The sequence below is a fragment of the Phyllopteryx taeniolatus genome, chromosome 5 (genome assembly GCF_024500385.1).
Source record: "Phyllopteryx taeniolatus isolate TA_2022b chromosome 5, UOR_Ptae_1.2, whole genome shotgun sequence".
In the NCBI taxonomy this organism is placed as follows: domain Eukaryota; kingdom Metazoa; phylum Chordata; class Actinopteri; order Syngnathiformes; family Syngnathidae; genus Phyllopteryx; species Phyllopteryx taeniolatus.
In genome coordinates, this window is record NC_084506.1 from 21,852,939 (window position 1) to 21,870,096 (window position 17,158).

General features: G+C 40.3%; 1 protein-coding gene across 1 annotated transcript in view; it reads left to right on the plus strand.

The window, feature by feature from the left end:
* Nucleotides 1–17,158, plus strand: part of prickle1a (prickle homolog 1a) — a 36,406-nt gene that overhangs the window by 775 nt on the left and 18,473 nt on the right. The gene's annotated exons all lie outside the window — the stretch shown is intronic.

Below are 17,158 nucleotides of genomic sequence, written 5' to 3' on the forward strand. Positions count from 1 at the left end.
GTGGCTGTGGTTTTCAGGGTTGTAGAACTGTACCGCATCATACTGAGATCCGTTCCTAATATTTTCCTCATCTCATTGAACAGACATTCTTTATAGGGAAGGGGTGAGCAAACCTTTGTGCTCAAGGGCCAAATTGGATTTTTCATTCGTAGGTGAAGCAAAAATTTAAAAAAAACAAAAAAAGATTCAAAGAAACTTAATAGAATAACTCATGCTCATTTTAAATGAATTAAAATGTATTATAATTAAATAACATAATACAGTATATTTTTTAATTATGTATTTTTATATATAATCATATTTTATTGGGTTATTTACAATAAACTTAACATTTTAACATTAAACATTTAATTAGAGACACAGATACAAAAAAATCTGATATTCTATCCGCTTCTCCTCACTAGGGTCGCGGGCGTGCTGGAGCCTATCCCAGCTATCATCGGGCAGGAGGCGGGGTACACCCTGAAATGGTTGCCAGCCAATCGCAGGGCACATACATACAAACAAACAAACAACCATTCGCACTCACATTCACATTCACATCTACGGGCAATTTAGAATCTTCAGTCAACCTACATGCATGTTTTTGGGATGTGGGAGGAAACCGGAGTGCCCGGAGAAAACCCACGCAGGCACGGGGAGAACATGCAAACTCCACACAGGCGGGGCCGGGGATTGAATCCCGGTCCTCAGAACTGTTAGGCAGACGCTCTAACCAGTCGCTCACCGTGCCAAAAATCTGATATTAATATTTTAAATAAATGTGAAGATTTTACCTCACAAATTTTAGCAGGCGAAATGGTCAAATTTATGCAACAAATATTACAAACCTTTTGATAATTTAAATGCTTGATGGGCCGAATTAAAGAATGGAGTGGGCCGTATATGGACCACGGCCCATACTTTGCCCACCCTGTTATTATACAGCGTCAAAATATTACCCCCCTGCTCCAACAACAACAACAACAAAATTAGCAAAATAAATAACTTAAGTACATTACAACAGTATAGACTGTAATGAAGTTCCTAATATTTTGGGTAACTCATTGTAATAACGATCAAAATTTTTGACGTTCAAAATGGTGGTATATTCATGTAAAATAGTTTTTTTTTCATTATATTTATGAATGAAAACCTCTTTTATTAATTTCATTACCTTTCATTGCTGATTGGCTGGGCGAAAACATTTGCTTCCAAAGTTCCACTGAGTAAATGTGGTAACCAGTAACCACCCAACAGAAAGTCAAATTTAGGGGGAAAAAAAAGATTTGTGACGCAGTGCAATTTTACACCGTACTGATAAACACTTTGTTGACAGCGTCAATCAAAACAGAGCAACATTCGTTTTGTACAGGCGGAGTGTTTCGCTTGGATGCCGTTAGAGTGCCCAGGTGTACCTAATGTTGTGGCCAGTGGCCTTACAAGACAACAAAGATCCAGTTCTGTTCTCATCTGAAAGCAGAACGTCACCCACAAAGAAAGTTTTGACATAAAATATCCTTTTCCAAGTAATGCAGTCAACCTCATTAAAGTCTCGCGCATACCAAAATCCAGCCAAGCTCGGTTGCTATGGACACAGGTGATGATGTCACCGATCCCAGGACACTTTGAGTCTGCTCGTGTAGTGCAAAGAGAGGCCCTGGATGAGGTGTTTGTTTTGGACACGCAGTAGTGGGGGTTATCTGAGGTACAATAAGTGGAAGTGGGGTTTAAGAACTGTGGCATGCTTTGAATGCATTTAAAGTGTCTAAGTCCGTTTGTGATTGTTGCAGTTGTTTCCACACTTTTGGGGTTTTGAAATGTTCCAGTAGTTCAAGTGAATGAATGATGGAGACTGAAGGAGCGCGCACCAAGGTGATGGTGTCACCTAGTGGTCACATGGGAGCTTGACCGAAAGTCACTGAACTATTAATACTACCTACCCCAATAAAGACATACAGTACATCGCCTATATTTAACACCCTAACTGCCAATTGCGCACGTGCTCAATTCTCCCAAATTACAATGAATGTAGATGGAGATATTATTAAAGATATTTATAGACCAAAAGGACCCACAGGGGAACTAACAGGAAAAACAGAAACAGTGACCTAGCAGTCAGTGTAGAAGTACACAAAAATATTTCTTAACTGTTGTACAAGTTTAAAAACAAGCACTCTTAACAGCAAACACCATTTTTAAAAACAGTCGACCGACTTCATCCGTCCGTCTATTTATCCATCCGTCATACTGTATGTGTAAGTTACACCAATAATTGCCTTTAAATTCCCCATTGCTGTAAGAGCAAAAGCACCTCTGTTGTTATGCACTAACTATATGCATGAATTCTTTACAGAAAGAACTCAAATTGGATCCTAACAATACATCCATCTTGCGCCAACAATTCCCTTTTCTCCGTGGGGCAATGCATCTTGATTTGCCAAAGAATTTTTTATTATTATTACTGGTAAATAGAATGTAAAGAATGAAGCAGTCTGTGCATCATGAAATTCATGCATTCATTCTGTGACTTTCCGGTGTGGACACCCGAGAGGACAGTATAATACATATGTACTGTATAAACACGAAGAAGACGAGCACAAATGCTCACTAAACTGCTATAATATTACTATTGTATTGTACATCTACATGTGTTGCTGCACAGTTTGTTTTCAAATATCCATGACTTAAAAACTTATAAAACACGACATTGATGTCAGTTTCGTGAGCCCGTCTATGATGATTTGCATAGTGTGTTAGCATTAAGCTAGCCGACGTTTGGTGTGTGGTGGTGTTTGGGTGAATACACAACATGTGTTTCTCATTATGTGTAGTTTTACAGTAAACTACAACTGGGAGTGGCAATAAACAGCTTGAAGCCAGCACTTGACCTTTTTTTTTTTTTTGAAGAATTCTTCACTATCTGCCAAACTAATGCTTCTTGTAAAGTTCGCTGCTGCCATCTAGCGCTCGTAACTCAAATTTTTGCTCTCAACTCAAGACCAAAAAAAAAAAAAACAGCCGAGCAACAGCTCGTATCCCCAAAAATCTATAAATTGAGGTACCACTGTACGTAATTTATCGGGTGACAGTAGAGCAGCGCAATGATGTTTAGGAACCCCGTCTGATAAATGTTTAGCACGTCTGGCTAAGTTGTGGTAGCGTTTAGGACTGGGGCAAAGCTGTGAGCTCTGCTTTTCATCGCAACACCTTGTAAGGCGGCTTGCACGCATCCGGTGGCCGACTTTAACAACGCGGTGTAAACCCAGTACCAGCGGCAGACATAAACATGCATGCGTGTGTGTCATGTTTGGCTTCAGATTGGACACGAAGTTGAGCGTCCATGGACTGGCAGAGCGTCCCGCATGTTGATTTAAAAAACGCCCCTCACCCCCATTCCCATAAATCCTCGCCAAGCCAAACACATTGGCAGCTTTTTTATACCTCACACTGGGTCCAGCTAGCCTCAGCAGGTCCAGAAGTGAGCACGTGGGACCCTCTGGACCGCGGAGGCGTGGCGTTGAGGGGGGGGGGGGGGGGGGGGGGGGGGGGTTGTGATGTGGCACTGAGCAGAGACTGTGAGCTGTCAACCAGTGGTTCTCAAATTGGGGTCTGGGAATCCCAGCGGGTCCTCGAGCCGTAGCTTGGGGGTCAACAAAGAAATGTAGTTCCCGCGATTCAACTTTTGCAGATTAAAATGACAATGATGACTAAGTAGCTACAGAAAGAAAAAACAATTTTTAGCAAGCGCATTGGTATTTTTTGTTGATATTTTGACAGTACTTTAAAAATTAGTTAGGCAATTATGCTATTAGGCTAAGGATATGGGGACTGGCACGCCAATGAAAATCATAATAAACCAATTACTTTTCCCTCCAGCTCTGTGCCATTTAAAAGCTGATATGTGACTCATATAAATTCCATCCTCTCACATATACGTTGTGTTTTTTAAAACAAAAAGGCATATTATGACAGGAGTAAATTTTCTTTTTTAGAATAGCAAAAAATGTTTACACGAATATACAGTAGTTCAATTTTTAGAGTACTTTCTTTCCCTGTCGAACATTTAATATCACAAAAGATTAAAACTTTTTATCCTGACAAAATGTCTTCGTTCTTGTAAAGAATTTTTTTTTTCTTGAAAAAATATGGCTTTATTCTCATAACATTACATCTTTTTTCTTAAGAATTTTAGAGTGGCCTTTTATGGCGGGCAGCCTAAGGCACACCTGTGCAATAAACGTGTTGCACTGCGTGAGGCAAATGGTGGTCACTCCAGATAGTGACTGATTTTCCGACCCCTCTGGACCACCTCAATATCGTATAACCGCACATTTTACCGTGGCCTTTTATTGTGGGCATTCTAAGGTACACCTGTGCAATAATTATGCTCTCTGATCAGAATGTTGATATTCCACACCTGTGAGGATGGACTATCACTGCAACGGAGAAGTGCACATTAACACATATTTAGACAGATTTGTGAACAGTATTTGAGTGATATAAGTCTTTTGTGGACATAGAAAAAGAGAGCAAAAACCAAACTGTTGTGTTTATATTTTTGTTCATTTGGCATTAGGATTAGAGGGGCCTTGGACCGAAACAATTTGAGAACCCCTTGCTGTCAACTGTGACAGGAGTTCTTATGAAGAATGCCCTGTTTAAACACAGTCCAATCTGTGATCTGTGGCTGCAAGGACGCTGGCCTAGCTGAATCACATTCGGGACAGCGTTCCACTGCGTGCCCGCCGCCGTCGGACGCAGGCTCTTCCACCATCTGTCGGCACACATTGCACCCACATGCGACGCATTACCCCGCACTAGTGATTAAAAGTACTTAGTGATTTAGCGCTTGCAGGCACCAAGCTCTGCAGGACGATGTTATGAAGGCTCGGGCTCACACGCTCGGGGGACCCGACGCTTACCGCACGTCATAATTGCGCCGCTAACTATCAGACCACCGCGTTGATGAAAGTGGTCCTCGCCACACACACCGTCTCAATATCGCCGACATGTTTATGCATGAGCCTTAATAATGAACGCACAATGCGTGTGTCTATAAAACTGATTATCACACACATAATGATAATCGGGGCAAATTCGAGCATTTTTCACCCGCACCGATCAAAGTATACAAAGGTTTGATTATCAGATGTCTCCAAAAGATTATCCTAAGCAATTATCCAGTGCGTTAAGAGTGATTTTTCCTGCTCAAAACTGCTCTGAAAATGGTCCGACAGAGGCCGCAACTATTTCAGGCCCAACTAGTGTGTTGCCTAAATACTAGAACAGATTAGGCAAGAGAAGTTAAACAAGTGTAAAACAACAGGAAAGTCTATCACAGGTATGGCATTAGCGAACTCAGACAGGTGAAACGTGAATGGAGTGACGTTCCCAAGGGCAGATGAAGTTAGCGCATCGTCTGCTTTAGCGCAACTAGAGCTACGATGACTCGCAGTCACTGCACTGTTTTCACATCGATCCAGCCATCCATTTTCAATAGCACTTATGCTCATTAGGGTTACGAGTGATTCTCTAGTGTGGTATGCAGGCTCACTCTAGTGGTACGCAAAAGAATCCTTGAATTAAAAGTGCGTAATGTTATAGTAACTTAAAAGATGTTTTAAATACAGGAAAGTACACAGTTCAGTTATATTTAAGTACAATACATTGAATCTTTTATGAGGCACTTAAGTTTAAGAACCACTCAGCGAGAGCGCATATAGACAAACATGCATACACACTCACATTCACACAAAAAGACAATTTTGAGTTTTTAATAAACCTGATACGTATGTTTGTGGAATGTGCGAGGAAGCTAGAGTACCTGAAGAAAACCCACTCAAGCGTGGAGAAAATGTGAATTCCACAAAGGAAGGCAGGAGCCGAGATTCCAACCCAGAACCTCTGGACTGTGAAATTAACACTGCTTTATTTTGTTACAATTGATGCTGCATTTGAATGTAAATTCTGAACTCAAGGCTTCTTGGGATTTCATTGCGGGAGGACAAAAGAAATGCATTATTTATTTCTGCCATAATTAATTTAAGATAAAAACATAACTGTGTTAGTTTTCCTGGTTTTTTTTGTGTGTGTTTTTTCTTAAATGTCCATTCCTAATAGAAGCAAACATGGGCAGAGAAAAAAATAATAATTCAGCACACAACAGGGGATCCAGCAAAACCTTTCCGGACCCCCGTCCTGAAAATATGCAAAACATGCTCACAAACACCCTTGTGCCAACCCCTTCCTGTGCGCTTTTCCTCTTGATCCCCCCGACCCTCCGTGGCGTCGTCGCAGGGGTGGAGTCAGTGGGCACGGGCGATAAGGGGAAAAAGGTCAGTGGGGTTTAATAATGGACCAACAACAAAGTGATTTCCTGCAAGGACACCTTTTTTTTCAAAAAAGCAATGTATTACTATTTCTTATCTGGGGCAACACAAGACTGCTTTACTAAATCACACAGTTCTAAATATAACTGTTATAAAAATATATTTTAATAATAGCTAAAAACAACAAAACAATTCTCTACTGTACTCCTGGGGGGAATGTTTGTTTAGTTTGCTTCTCAATTGTGTTCATGCACTCCACTAAGCTCTCCCTTACACTAATAGTGTTTTGTATAACATGAAATGAATTAATTATTCCATCATTATGAACAGAAATATTGGTAGCCATTTATAAACCACATACTCCATTTAGTAATTTTATCGTGTAGAAATTACAATTTAGAAATTTAAATTAATTAGTAATTAAGAAATACATTAAAAGGCATAACTGTATTAATTCCAATTTAAATACAAAAATAAATATTACATTTTATTCTTTAAGAAGTTTCGATTATTTAAAATCTTAACATTTTAAATTAAATGAAAATTAAGAATTGACACGCCTCTGCAACATCGCGTGGAGATCGAGGACAGTGCCTCTGGATTGGCAGATTGGGGTGGTGGTCCCCCTTTTTAAGAAGAGGGACCGGAGGGTGTGTTCCAACTACAGGGGGAATCACACTCCTCAGCCTCCCTGGTAAGGTCCTTTCAGGGGTGCTGGAGAGGAGGGTCCGTCGGGAAGTCGAATCTCAGATTCAGGAGGAGCAGTGTGGTTTTCGTCCTGGCCGTGGAACAGTGGACCAGCTCTACACCCTCGGCAGGGTCCTTGAGGGTGCATGGGAGTTCGCCCAACCAGTCCACATGTGTTTTGTGGACTTGGAGAAGGCGTTCGACCGTGTCCCTCGGGGAGTCCTGAGGGGGGTGCTACGGATGTACGGGGTGCCGAACCCCCTGGTACGGGCTGTTCGGTCCCTGTACAACCAGAGTCAGAGTTTGGTCCGCATACCCGGCAGTAAGTCGGACTCGTTCCCGGTGAGGGTTGGACTCCGCCAAGGCTGTCCTTTGTCACTGATTCTGTTCATAACTTTTATGGACAGAATTTCTAGGCGCAGCCGAGGTGTAGAGGGGGTCCGGTTTGGTGGCCTCAGTATTGCAGCTCTGCTTTTTGCAGATGATGTGGTTCTGTTGGCTTCATCAAGCCGTGACCTCCAACTCTCACTGTAGCGGTTCGCAGCCAAGTGTGAGCGGCTGGGATGAGAATCAGCACCTCCAAATCTGAGACCATGGTCCTCAGTCGGATAAGGGTGGCGTGCCCTCTCCAGGTCAGGGATGAGATCCTGCCCCCAGTGGAGGAGTTCAAGTATCTTGGGGTCTTGTTCACGAGTGAGGGAAGAATGGAACGCGAGATCGACAGGCGGATCGGTGCAGCCTGTGCATTGATGCGGACTTTGTATCGGTCCGTTGTGGTAAAGAAGCCGAAAGGCGAAGCTCTCAATTTACCGGTCGATCTACATTCCTACCCTCAACTATGGTCACAAGCTGTCCGGGCTCTCCCTTAGAGATAGGGTGAGAATCTCAGTCATCCGGGAGGATCTCAGAGTAGAGCCACTGCTCCTCCACATCGAGAGGAGCCAGATGAGGTGGCTGGGGCATCTGATTCGGATGCCTCCCGGACGCCTCCCTGGTGAGGTGTTCCGGGCACGTCCCACCGGGAGGAGACCCAGGACACGCTGAAGAGACTACATTCTACGGCTGGCCTGGGAACACCTCGGGATCCCCCCGGAAGAGCTGGATGAAGTGGCTGGGGAGAGGGAAGTCTGTGCCTCCCTGCTAAAGCTACTACCCCCGCAACCCGACCTCGGATAAGTGGAAGAAAATGGATGGATGGATGCAAAATTAAGAAGTAAATAACACATTTCTGTGCAATAAAATTAAAATAATTGAAATTTATTTTTAAAATGTGTGCCCTGTCACGGTTTTAAAGTAATAATATATGTAAAAGATATGAGTAATTTAAAAAAGGCTTTATTTGTCAATTTGTGCTAGCAGTGGGGGGGGTGGGGCAACTTGATCTATCATAAAGGTGGTCATTTTCATAACGAGCTTTGGTTATAGCCAAAGGCAGATTTACCATGAGGCAAACACAGGCAATTTCTGGGGCCCCAAAACTGATTATTAAAGTTTAATCTGATTTTAAAGCAAATATAATTGTTTTAGTCTTAATTCGCATGCTAAAAAACACATCAAAATGCTTAATCTATCGTGATCATTTCAGTTGCTCCCCTCCCTTCTCATGTATTGATTCTATCTCAATGCTCATGTGCAGACTTGATTCAGAAGGAGAGTCACAAAACAAAGTTACAAACTTATTAGCACATTGTGAGTACAGTAAAATGAAGTGGCGTTATCCCAGTGAAGCAGAGGTGAGAGGAAAACAAAGTTTTCATCAAAAATTAAAAAAGGTTCAACTGTTTTCGCAACAAGGCGGCACGGTGGACGACTGGTTAGAGCGTCAGCCTCACAGTTCTGAGGACCCGGGTTCAATCCCCGGCCCCGACTGTGTGGAGTTTGCATGTTCTCCCCGTGCCTGCGTGGGTTTTCTCCGGGCACTCCGGTTTCCTCCCACATCCCAAAAACATGCATTAATTGGAGACTCTAAATTGCCCGTAGGTGTGACTGTGAGAGCGAATGGTTGTCTGTGCCCTGCGATTGGCTGGCAACCAGTTCAGGGTGTACCCTGCCTTCTGCCCGATGACAGCTGGGATAGGCTCCAGCACGCCCGCGACCCTAGTGAGGAGAAGCGGCTCAGGAAATGGATGGATGGATGTTTTCGCAACAGTAGCACCGATGTCAGTGTCAGCCAAGGAGAATGCAGTAGATATAAAAATTACACGAGACGCTTTTCATTACCAAGATGTGAGTATGAAAGCGGTCAAAATAGTCAACTTTAAATGTCAAATGACCAATTACAGTAAAAATATTATTATGATTCACTTGTTGGATAATAATCCCAAGAACGATTTTAAGGACTTCATATAGCTTAATAACCAGGAGAAATTCCTCAGATAATCACTTTTTCACAGTTGGTGATAAACATTAATATTACCCACGTGGAAGGCCCTATGACTACGTTTGCCTCGGGCTCCTAAATGACAAAATAACGAAATACTCCCCTGGCATTAGTTTATTTCACATATCATCCCATCCCACCTGCCAAGGAGATGAATTATTACTCGCCGGATGTGGTCACACTGAAGTTAGACGTTCTGAGGATAAAAGCACAGAAGGGTCAGCGTAGACCGAGGTCGACTGAGGTCATTTCTGGTGTAGTCCACATTGGACCCAATGGGGTCGGACACAAGAAGCCCAACAAGCGGACAGCGGCTCCTAGTGAGCGGCTCGTGTTCAAAGGGACACACTTTTGTTTGCTCTGCTCGCGAAGTCTTACTGCGAGGGGCCGGCCTCGCAAAGAAAACACAAGCAATGGCTAACCACGTGTGTGTGCAGTATGAGTGGGCATAGTTACACTCAGTGGCCACAACATTAGGTACACCTGCGCAATACAATGTGGTCCAGTACAAGAGCTGTATCAAAAATGCGTTCTTTACAACTCTTCGATACCAGGGTTGACCACTACCACTATACGGCAGATTTTTTTTTGTGTGGAATGTATCTACTAGCTCATCCATCGAATCTCGAAATCTGCGATTTATATAGATGGTTTTTACAGCTTTTTATGCTAACATAAATACTACACAGAATTGAAAAGATAATGCTTCTGTCTTGCCACCCTACCCAATATCACAGAGATATAAAAGAAGATGGAAGATTGTTGTCACTTGTACTAAACAGCCAGCCTCCTGTGTTGAAATGGCAGCCTGGCTGGCTAGGTTTTTTTTTTTTTGTCATTTCATCAATTTTGGAGGGAGATCCAGTTATTGGTATTGTCACTGTTGTGCCAGATTTTCTTCACTTGATGATGGATGACCATCTTCAGTGTGTTTCATGGTATATTTAATGGCTTGGAAATTAAGTTGTACCCTTCTCCTGACTGATACCTTTGACCAATGAGATCCATTTGATGCTGTGGAAGCTCTGTGCAAGATGTGACCAGACAAAAAAGGCGGGAAAAGCCTACTAGAACATCTGAACTTTATTTGGCACTTTAAATGGTGCAAGGTGTGTGCTGACTCCTTTTTAGCTACTGCCATCTAGGTGTATTGATAGCACACAGCACTTAATACTGTACAGCATTTTCGAAATATTTTACGCTCACAATCCTTTTATTTGGTCAAATACGTTTTAAATGCATTGAAAGCATGTGGGAGGGGTGAAGTTTAATGTTTTTTGTCTCAAATTTTCACCCATTGTTGGTGGGTCTGGAACGTATCCTGTGATAAATGGTGGTTCACTATTATGTCTCATTGAATATTGGAACGTGTTTGTGCACCAATGGTGAATGAGGGCCGGCGTTCACTATTGGTTTCTCCAAACATAACACACACTTATGATGTTTAACTTGTTTCTTTCATAGAGTGCTGAGTAGGCTTGGCATCCTCAACGTAGGAGTGATAAGGCCACCAGTTGGGTCCGTTTTTCCATTTCCTCCTAAAACACACATGCGCGCGCACACACACACACACACACGCTAATGACCTCATGCCTGGAACATTGTAGAAGGCCTCATGAGAACTTCAGACTGGATCTCACAAAACCTGATTACACGAGGAGACTCTCACGCATGTGCAAGCACTTATAGATATAGACCCTTCTTATGTTTCTTAGGATTCATTTTAACATAAAATATTTGATTAAGAGTCAGCCTGACTGACGCAAGCAGCATTCTCTCTCTCTTTATACATACCCACATATATAAAAAAAAAAAAAATATATATATATATATATATATATACACACACGTATATATATATATATATATATATATATATATATATATATATATATTTATACATATATATACACATAAATATATATATATATATATATATTTCTTTATTTATACATATATATATATATATTTATTTATACATATATACATGTATATATATATATGTATAAATAAATAAATAAATATATATATATATATATATATTTATTTATACATATATACATGTATATATATATATGTATAAATAAATAAATATATATACATATATATATATATATATATATTTATAAATATATATACATATATATATATATATTTATAAATATATATACATATATATATATATATTTTTTTTTTTTTATTTATTATTTTTTTTATTTATACATATATACATGTGTATATATATATATATATATGTATATACATATACATACATATGCATATGTATATACACGTATATATGTATATATGTATATACATATATATATATATACATACACGTATATATGTATATACATATATATATATACATACACGTATATATGTATATACATATATATATATACATACACGTATATATGTATATACATATATATATACACATACACGTATATATGTGTATATATATATATATATATATATATATATACATACACGTATATATGTATATATACATACACGTATATATGTATGTATATATATATATATATATATATATATATATACACACACACATGTATATATACACATATATACATATATATACACAACCCCAATTCCAATGAAGTTGGGACATTGTGTTAAAGATAAATAAAAACAGAATACAATGATTTGCAAATCATGTTCAACCTATATTTAATTGAATACACTACTATTTAATGTTCAAACTGATAAACTTGATTGTTTTTAGCAAATAATCATTAACTTAGAATTTTATGGCTGCAACACATTCCGAAAAAGCTGGGACAGGTGGCAAAAAAGACTGAGAAAGTTGAGGAATGCTCATCAAACACCTGTTTGGAACATCCCACAGGTGAATTGGCTAATTGGGAACAGGTGGGTGCCATGATTGGGTATAAAAGGAGCTTCCCTGAATTGCTCAGTCATTCACAAGCAAAGATGGGGCGAGGTTCACCTCTTTGTGAACAAGTACGCGAGAAAATATTTGAACAGTTTAAAGAACAATGTTCCTCAACGTACAATTGCAAGGAATTTAGGAATTTCATCATCTACGGTCCATAATATCATCAAAAGGTTCAGAGAATCTGGAAAAATCACTGCATGTAAGCGGAAAGGTCGAAAACCAACATTGAATGCCCGTGACCTTAGATCCCTGAGGCGGCACTGCATCAAAAACCGGCATAAATGTGTAAAGGATATCACCACATGGGCTCAGGAACATTTCAGAAAACCAATGTCAGTAAATACAGTTCTGCGCTACATCCGTAAGTGCAACTTGAAACTCTACTATGCAAAGCAAAGGCCATTTATCAACAACACCCAGAAACGCCGCCGGCTTCTCTGGGCCCGAGCTCATCTAAGATGGACGAATGCAAAGTGGAAAAGTGTTCTGTGGTCCGACGAGTCCACATTTCAAATTGTTTTTGGAAATTGTAGACGTCGTGTCCTCCGGGCCAAAGAGGAAAAGAACCATCCGGACTGTTATGGACGCAAAGTTCAAAAGCCAGCATCTGTGATGGTATGGGGCTGTGTTAGTGCCAATGGCATGGGTAACTTACACATCTGTGAAGGCACCATTAACGCTGAAGGGTACATACAGGTTTTGTAGAAACATATGCTGCCATCCAAGCAACGTCTTTTTCATGGACGCCCCTGCTTATTTCAGCAAGACAATGCCAAACCACATTGTGCACGCATTACAACAGTGTGGCTTCGTAGTAAAAGAGTGCGGGTACTAGACTGGCCTGCCTGCAGTCCAGACCTGTCTCCCATTGAAAATGTGTGGCGCATTATGAAGCATAAAATACGACAACGGAGACCCCGGACTGTTGAACAGCTGAAGCCGTACATCGAGCAAGAATGGGAACGAATTACACCTACAAAGCTTCAACAATTAGTGTCCTCAGTTCCCAAACGTTTATTGAATGTGATATAAAATGATGTAAAACAGTGGTAAACATGACCCTGTCCCAGCTTTTTTGGAACGTGTTGCAAAGCCAAAGCAAAGTTAATGATTATTTGCTAAAAACAATAAAGTTTTTCAGTTTGAACACTAAATATCTTGTCTTTGCTGTGTATTCAATTAAATATAGGTCGGACATGTTTGCAAATCATTGTATTCTGTTTTTATTTATGTTTAACACAACATCCCAACTTCATTGGAATTGGGGTTGTGTGTGTATATATATATATATATATATATATATATATATGTGTGTGTGTGTGTGTCTACTATATCACTTATCACTAACCTACGCCTAATATTTGTATTAAAAAAACACTTCAAGGCCTTAGATATAAAACAATGAAAAACAGTAAGTACTGTAGCAACTGAGTGTGTCTTTTTGTGACAACATATTCTTACGGCGCAAACTCCAGGGGGTTCATTGCGCATCGTACGTAACCTCAAAACAACGTATATATCAGTACCTCTGTAAACTAAGGACGACGACCTGTCGTTTCCAAATCCAAGTCTCCTCCAACTGATTGTGTTCGACCTCAGGTTCCGCTGTGTTTAAATATGCGTCATATTAATAGGTGAGCAGACCTGTGCTCTTCCATTCATATCTCACGACAGCTACCCCACACATCATTGCACTTTATATCAGAAGGTAGAATAATACCTTTATAGGTATGATGACAAACAGTATGCACTGGCTCATTTTCATTTACAAAGTTTTGAAAGGCAACATGCCACCGTACATTAGCACTCATTACACTGGCCTCATAATATCCACAAAAAGGCGCTGTTAAGTGAATTCAGAGATTTATTTGTAAATAAATTACACATTTGAAGATAATCGGTTACGATATGAGCCCATCCGTCGGCCAATAGGAGCCACACTTAGCTCCCAAGTTAGCTGGTGGCTCGCGCCTCTCATCACGGTGTGCAAAGCCCCCGCGACGACCCGGCAGGATATATTCCGGCCGCCAGGGGCTTTAAGCGGATATATTTTCACGGCTCAAATATGTAGGGATGTGTCGGCATTAGAAAGATGTTAGACGTAGTGGCGTTTGATTGACAGTTGACAGTTCAACGGGGTGTGGTTTCAGCAGCCCAAAGCGAAGAGAACCGCTCGAGTTTTTTTGATTAATCATTCAAATTCGGCAAGGTCATTAACAGCACTCTTCTCTCGCAAGACATTTGTTTTCACTTTACTGGGACTTAAACATGTTCAAGTGACTGTTTACTGCTCAAAATTCCCTGGACTAAGACTGAAGTTTTTCTGTCGTATTCTCGTGGAATACTCTACTACAGCAGTCACTCAAAATCAACACAAATGTTACCATACATCAGTTCAGTAATGATCAAGAACTATTTTGCTTCTGAAAGCAAACTGTTTTGAACTGCTTGTTGTGTCTTCTTTTTCTGTATGATATCCTCCTCTTGACATCACTGAAAATAAGGGCAAGCATGGGCTAAGCATGTTCGGCTTGTAGCGCAGTCCAGTTCCTTCCCTCTGTGCAGTGGCACTGGAGCATGTGCTTAATTAGAACGCTGCAAAAAAGACTGCAACCCAGTGCTTTCTCCAGGAATGTTAATCATTAGTTGGATCCCGACTGAGAAGCCCTTAACTGTTACAAAACCATCGCTGGATTCCGCGCTTTTGCCTTTTGAAGCCGCTCCGTTTTGGGGGCTGAAAACGCTTCCACGTGTGTCCCGAGGATGTCTTCTCATCCTACAAAGTCACTCATTGCCCTGTATGGGGATCGACTGGTTGCCATGTGAGAAAAGGGATGTTAACCTTCCTACGCTGATAAAAGTATAACAAAGCTGTAACTTGTTTAATTTTAATTTTTTTATTTTTTTTTATTCAAATTGTTGAAAAATGTTACTTCATCATTTAAATGTTTTTTTTTTATTATTACTTAACTGTAATTTAAATTTAAAGTTTAGCACCGAATTGAAATATTTAATTTTGACCAATTGATTTATGCATGCATTGAGGAGTTGGATGGAAGGAGCGTCGTTGACATTGGTCAGAAAAATGTATAAACTTAGCATTTTGGTAACATTACAGTTTAAAGTAATTTATGTTTTTAAACAACTATCCTTGACTGAACGCAATATTCAGCCCTCGAATCCGATGTACTATTTTCTGGAGAGTGTGGGCCAGGTCGATGATAGCCCGGAGAAGCTGTCGCTTAAATGTACAGTACATATTTCTCTCAGCTAAACCAGAAAGACACCATAAAACATTGCTAAATAACAACGGTAAAAGTCTGTGCCTTGTGTGAAGCTTTTATGAGTGTGTGAATGTGTATGAGCACTGAAACTCGCTGCCTGACTTTTAAACTAAACTAAGCTAAGTTAGCAAAAGCTAACACTGGTAATGTTTGTTCCAACATTCAAACATGGTGTAAATGAAATAAAAACTTCCAGGTTAAATTTAAGGGTACACTAATGAATAATTTTCATTGAATCAAAGCTAAAATATTAAATGTGACAGATTACTTCATTTTTTTTTTGTTTTTTTTCCAGTGTAGAAAAGTCCCAGATGTGTGAGGACTGACGTTTCAACAGTCACATTCCAACTTTTACACGCAGGTACAAACTATTTCCTGCTCATTGTGAACATCTGGAGAGTCAATACAATAAAGCGCACACTTTCCTACTCTACCTCTCCAAGTTTGTCCAGGCAGACCACACATGACAGGGCTTGCCCCTTCGCTCATCCAGCACTTTTGTCAGCGCGAGTGCGCAGTGTCAGAGCCATCAGACGGCCACAGGGTTCTGTTGAGTTATAGTGTCCTCAAATAAAGGGGGCTTCCTCCAGTCAACAGCCCCCAGGAGCTCTGGTGCTCCACTTCCAATTGTTCCACAATGAGGTCCAACTTTTACAACTAGGTGAGAGGGTGTCAAATTGAGGGTGAAATACGAGCGCTGCTCATCGGGCGTCCCTGTGATGTTTGGCGAGGCGGTCAGCGGCGGATGGACGGAAGATGATTGGTGGAGACAAGTGGCATATTGCAATCCAAACTCAGTTTGATGTAATGACACCGCTGTGTCGGCCCATTGGGGCTGGACCTTCAGGTTGTGTTACATCACATTGGGCACAACGGTCATCCAGTGAATAAAAAAGAAGCTGAGTATCAGAAGCATGTCAGCATTCTGCTTTAGAAATATAGCCATACTCAGTTTAGAACAGTCCAAATTCAGAAAAAAAATCCAAGGATGTCTCTGACATTCTTCACCCTTAATGTATTTACAGTAACATCCTAAAAGCAATCCATCAATGTAGGTAAAGATATGGTCAGCAATAAATTTGTTTATTATTGTATTATATTTTAAATTAAAAACAAAAATAGCTAAGTGACGAAGCAAAAAGTCAGTAATTTTTCAGGATTTTGGGGAGGCCAGTGGTCCTGTACTGAACTGCAGAGTCACATTTCCCCCAATCAGAACCAAAACAATTGTTTTTTGGACATACTTGGCATACTTGATGATTCTGATTCTGACAAGAGCAATCTGTACTAATTTGTACTACCTTGACACGGAGCAGAAAATAGAACAATCACAATTCACGCTATTTGTTGCTGTAACTGAGTTAACATTATTCCAAGAAATATTGTCATTAATTTTGTCGTAAATTGTTTCTTTGCGATTTTGCAAATCTAGAAAAGCTAAAACCAATGTATTAGTAGTAGCAGTAAGGTGACTCACACGCAAACAGGCAAACAACAAAGGCAGTCTCAATTAACACATTCACTGCCATTGACGGCTTTAGAAGTCAAATATCCATGTTAACTGGGAAGGAAG